Raw genomic sequence first — 6,073 nt, forward strand, 5'->3', positions numbered from 1 at the left:
TAAGACTGTTGTAGGTGTGTTCTATTTCTCCATCTTCAATATATACTTGAGATGAATTATTTCCAAAACTTTGGTATGTAGATTCATTAAAGTGTCTCATTCAATACCCCATCTCCATTCCATTGTTCTGCCAATGAAATTTCTAAAACAAGCTGAGAACTGACAAAATCAATTCTCTCCATTTTTTTTGAGTACCCACCACTTTCCATTATCCTCTGCCTGTATCCATTGGCTCAGTGCTGAAGTTAGACGCCCTTTATTATTGTCAAGCTCTGTCATAATATCTCTTAATAGACTACTAATTTATTTTAATTTAAATAAGGACAAGTCAAAACCCTTTTGTTTTAACACAGTTGCAGACACATTCATCAGAAAGAAAACACCCCATAATCTGATCCCACTAAAATTCACTAACCCTTGAGTGTAGAATGAATGATATGCATAATTCTGTTAATTTTTTTTCCTTTTATTCTTTATTAACTTGAGAATTTTTCATTTACATTTCAATTGTTATACTCTTTCCTGGTTTGCCAGCCTATATAACTCTAGCCCCTACCCCTCCCCTTCTATATGGGTGTTTCCCTCAACATCCTCACCCATTAACGCCCCCCTACCAACAATCACATTCACTGGGGTTCAGTCTTTCCAGGATCAAGGGCTTCCCCTTCCACTGGGGATCTTACTATGGTATTCATTGCTACCTATTAGGTCAGAGTCCAGGGTCAGTCCACGTATAGTCTTTAGGTAGTGGCTTAGTCCCTGGAAGCACTAGTTGCTTGGCATTTTTGTTCATACGGGGTCTCGAGCCCATTCAAGCTCTTCCAGTTCTTTTCTGATTCCTTCAACAGGCGTCCTATTATCAGTTCAGTGGTTTGCTGCTGACATTCGCCTCTGTATTCTGGCTGTGTCCCTCAGGAGAGATCTACATCTGGCTCCTCTCAGCTTGCACTTCATTGCTTCATCCATCTTGTCTAATTTGGTTGCTGTATATATATGGGCCACATATAGGGCAGACTCTGAATGGGTGTTCATTCTGTCCTGTTTTAATCTTTGCTTCTCTATTCTCTAACTATAGTATTCTTGTTCCCCCTTTTAATAAAGGAGTGAAGCATTCACATTTTGATCATCCGTCTTGAGTTTCATGTGTTCAATGCATCAAGAGTAATTCAAGCATTTGGGCTAATAGCCGCTTATCAATGAGTGCATACCATGTGTGTTTTTCTGTAGTTGTGCTACCTCACTCAGGGTGATATTTTCCAGTAACAAATATTTGTCTATGAATTTCATAGAGGCATTGTTTTTGATAGCTGAGTAATATTCCATTGTGTAGATGTACCACATTTTCTGTATCCATTCCTCTTTTGAAGGACATCTGGGTTCTTTCCAGCTTCTGGCTATTATAAATAAGGCTACTATGAACATGGTGGAGCACGTGTCTTTTTTATTTGTTGGAGCATTTGTGTGTATATGCCCAAGAAAGGTATAGCTGGATCCTCAGTTATTTCAATGTCCAATTTTCTGCGGAAGCTCAGGACTGATTTCCAGAATGGTTTTACCATTCTTCAATCCCACCAACAATGGAGGAGTGTTCCTCTTTCTCCACATCCTCGCCAGCATTTGTTTTCATCTGAGTTTTTGATCTTAGCCATTCTCACTGGAGTGAGGTGAAATCTCAGGGTTGTTTTGATTTGCATTTCCCTTATGACTAAAGATGTTGAACATTTATTTAGGTGTTTCTCAGCCATTCGGCATTCCTCAGCTGTGAATTCTTTGTTTAGATCCCATTTTTTAATAGGGTTATTTGTCTCCTTGCGATCTAACTTCTTGAGTTCTTTGTATATTTTGGATATAAGCCCACTATCTTTTGTAGGATGGTAAAGATCTTTTCCCAATCTGTTGGTTGCCGTTTTGTCCTAACCACAGTGTCCTTTGCCTTACAGAAGCTTTGCAGTTTTATGAGATCCCATTTGTCGACTCTTGATCGTAGAGCATAACCAGTTGGTGTTTTGTTCAGGAAATTTTTTCCAGTGCCCATGTGTTCCAGATGCTTCCCTAGTTTTTCTTCTAGTAGATTGAATGTATCTGGTTTGATGTGGAGGTCCTTGATCCACTTGGACTTCAGCTTTGTACAGTGTGATAACCATGGATCGATCTGCATTCTTCTACATGTTGACCTCCAGTTGAACCAGCACCATTTGCTGAAAATGCTATCTTTTTTTCATTGAATGGTTTTGGATCCTTTGTCAAAAATAAGGTGCCCATAGGTGTGTGGTTTCATTTCTGGGTCTGCAATTCTGTTCCAAATGGAACATGGTCTGTCTCTGCATTAATACCATGCAGGTTTTATCACTATTGCTCTGTAATATTGCTTGAGATCAGGGATAGTGATTCCCCCTGAAGTCCTTTTATTGTTGAGAATACTTTTAGCTATCCTGGGTAATTTTTATTCGAGATGAATTTGCAAATTGTTTTGTCTAACTCTTTGAAGAATAGGATTGGTATTTTCATGGGGATTGAATTGAATCTGTAGATCACTTTTGTTAAAATTGCCATTTTTACTATATTAATCCTGCCAATCCATGAGCATGAGGGATCTTTCCATCTTCTGAAGTCTTCTTCAATTTCTTTCTTCAGAGTCTTGAAGTTCTTATTGTACAGATCTTTTACTTGCTTGTTTAAAGTCATACCGAGGTACATTATATTATTTGGGTCTATTATGAAGGGTGTCCTTTCCGTAATTTCTTTCTCGGCTTGTTTCTCTTTTGTGTTGAAGAAGGCTACTGATTTATTTGAGTTAATTTTATACCCAGCCCATATGCTGATGTAGTTGTCTGGTGGATCTTTTGGGATCACTTAAATATACTATCATATCATCTGCAAATAGTGATATTTTGTCTTCTTCTTTACCAATCTGTATTTCCTTGATTTCCTTTTGTGGTCTCATTGCTCTGGCTAGAACTTCAAGAAGAATATTGAACAAGTAGGGAGAGAGTCAGCAGCCTTTTTTAGCCCCTGATTTTAGTGGGATTGCTTCAAGTATCTCTCCATATAGTTTAATGTTAGCAACTGTTTTGCTGTATATGGCTTTCACTATGGTTATGTATGGACCTTGAATTCCTATTCTTTCCAGGACTTTTATCATGAAGGGGTGTTGAATTTTGTCAAATGCTTTCTAACCATCTATTGAAATGATCATGTGGATTTGTTCTTTCAGTTTGTTTATATAATCGATCATGTTGATGGTCTTTCGTATGTTAAACCATCCCTGCATGCCTGGGATGAAGCTTACTTGATATTGGTGTATGATTGTTGTGATGTGATTTTGGATTCAGTTTACCAGAATTTTGTTGAGTATTTTTGCATCGATATTCATAAGGGAAGTTGGTCTGAAGTTCGATTTCTTTCTTGGGTCTTTGTGTTGTTTAGGTATAAGATCAATTTTGGCTTCATAGAAGGAATTTGGTAGTGCTCCATCTGTTTCAATTTTAGAATAGTTTGGATAGTATTGGTATGAGGTTCTATGGAGGTCTGATAGAATTCTTCACTAAACCTGTCTAGACCTGGGTACTTTTTGGTTGGGAGACCTTTAATGACTCCTTCCATTGCCTTAGGAGTTATGGGTTTGTTTAACTGGTTTATCTGTTCCTGATTTAACTTCAGCGCCTGGTATCTGTCTAGGAAATTGTCCATTATTAATCTGTAAGTGCGCCAACACATACACAAACACATACACACACACACACACACAAACACACACACACAGAGGACAAAGGACAACTTGTGAGGGTCAGCTCTCTCCTTACACCATGTGGTACCTGGGTATCAAATTTAGGTTGTCATGCTTGGGACAAGCCTGGGTCAAGCATATTCAAACCATGATGATGCCTTTATCACTATAGCCTAGTTTTTGCTTCCTGGAATATACAGATTGATTCAGGATACAAGCTCTTGTCCCTACTCTCTTCTTTCAAGATTTCAAGTTCAGTCCTAGCTTATGCCTGGCTGTATGGTGGCTATGAGCTTTCTTTTGGCTCCTTCCAGGCAGAGTCATAGAGCAGGATCAAAATAGTTAACCAGTATTTTCCACACATTACTGTACTAACATGGGTCCCCAGGGCAAGGTCTATCAAGGCAGAGCAATAACCAGGCTAACTTTTACTTGTTCCCAAGAATGTTTTTAAAAATTCTCTTCTAATCACCCTCGTCTACAAAACAAGTTCCAGGGCAGCAAATGCTACCTTGTAAGATCCTGTCTCAAACATAAAGTGCAACAAAATGCAATAAATACAATAAAATATAATAAACACAAGACAAATAAAATTTTATAGCTATAATCATAGAAAGATTATTTGTCCTTAACATTTATGCTTGCATGTCAGAACAGGATTCAATGTACAATGGTCTTAACACTCTTCCAGGCAAGCCACACATCCAGGGAGGGGCTGATGTGAGTGGATCCACACTGAGTTGCAGTAACCTAAATCTCAGCTGTTCTCGCCATACTGAACGTGTTACCTTTCATCCTCTGTGTCTGAGACCTTGTATGAACAACCCTAAGAAACCTAGTCTCTCCTGTTCTGTCCAACTCATTAAGTCTCTCAGAAACCAAATTAGGAACCCCAGTGTGTTCCATTACCATAACCTTTCTCTGCCTGAGGCATCTCATCTGTAAAATAAGAATAAAAAGCCTCTTTGTTTAACAAACACTTAATGTGGCTGAGACCCGGGAGCTGCCCCAGGTGCTGAACACAGAGTACAGCCAGACACAGGTTCAGTGCTCATGAGAGTTAAAAGCAGAGCTGGGAGAGATGCATAATCAATACGATCAAATATGTATATAATAAAGAACTTGGAAGTGGAAAAAATCTTGAAAGAAAAAAAATAAAACAAGGAAAAGAACAGAGAATCAAAACAGAAGGTACAGTTGTGGTTAGACTGGAAATCACGCCCACTGCAAAACAGGCAGGATGGCACAAGGTCACTTCCGAAATAAATAACTCTAAAGTTCCAGTTCTGTGCTCAGAAGAAAAAAAGTGCCTATTAAAGAAAAAACTTTTAAAAAGTTTTGTTTTTTCCCAGACAACATCTAATGGAATTGCTAACCAACTGGACTAATTGAAGGAATGATAAAATGGTGCCACAGAGACGACATAGTAATTAAGAATGCAAACTGCTTTTACAGAAGATCTGAGTTTGGATTCAGGCTCCTGTGTCCTGTGACCCACAACCACTTGTTATTTCAGCTCCAGGGGATCTACAACCCCTGCTGGCTTTCTTGGACATAGTGCTCATATGTGTACACACACACACACACACACACACACACACACACACACACATACACAGACACACACAGAGATAATTAAAATTTAAAAAGTAGACTTTGAAAAAGAATGTTACAGAAGATTCATTTAAGGAGACGAAATAAAGTGTCAGAAATTGATATTCATACACAGAAATCAGTGCATGAGGGACAGGGTAATTAAAACAGGACTAAAATTAACATTTTCAGTCATGATTGCTCTGTAACATGAAATAATAGCAATATATGTTCACATCTGAAGTAAATATAAAATAGACAGCAAGCTAGAGCAGATAGGAAGGAGTAACTGGAAATATAAGATTCCACAGGCTACGTATTAATACATATAAATTAATACAAATAAAGAAGAATTTAAGTAGAAGTGTGTCTGGATTCTTTGACACATATTGTAAATACCAGGTGTGGTGGGAACACATAAAACAAGTGCTTTATTTTTTTAAATACATCTCGATGCTGAGGACCAGGGATTCCAGAACATCTGCTTACATCCTGCTACTAGAAAAAGAGTGGCCTCATCTTTAGTGCCGATTCTTGGGAAGGTGAATAAAAAACCCGGATTATGTCTACTGGGTTGAAGAACATGTGGACTGTGACGAGTTGGTATCCAGAGTGCCTGCAACATCCACAAAACAAAGTACTGGGGAGAACAGTGAAAGATTCAAAGAAGATCACACTGTGTCTGGGCCTCCTTCTGCTGACCCTTCTACTGACAAACTGGGACAGGTAATTTCCCCACTCATTCCAGGTTCA

This window comes from Rattus norvegicus, chromosome 3 (assembly GCF_036323735.1).
Source record: "Rattus norvegicus strain BN/NHsdMcwi chromosome 3, GRCr8, whole genome shotgun sequence".
NCBI classification, from domain to species: Eukaryota; Metazoa; Chordata; class Mammalia; order Rodentia; family Muridae; genus Rattus; species Rattus norvegicus.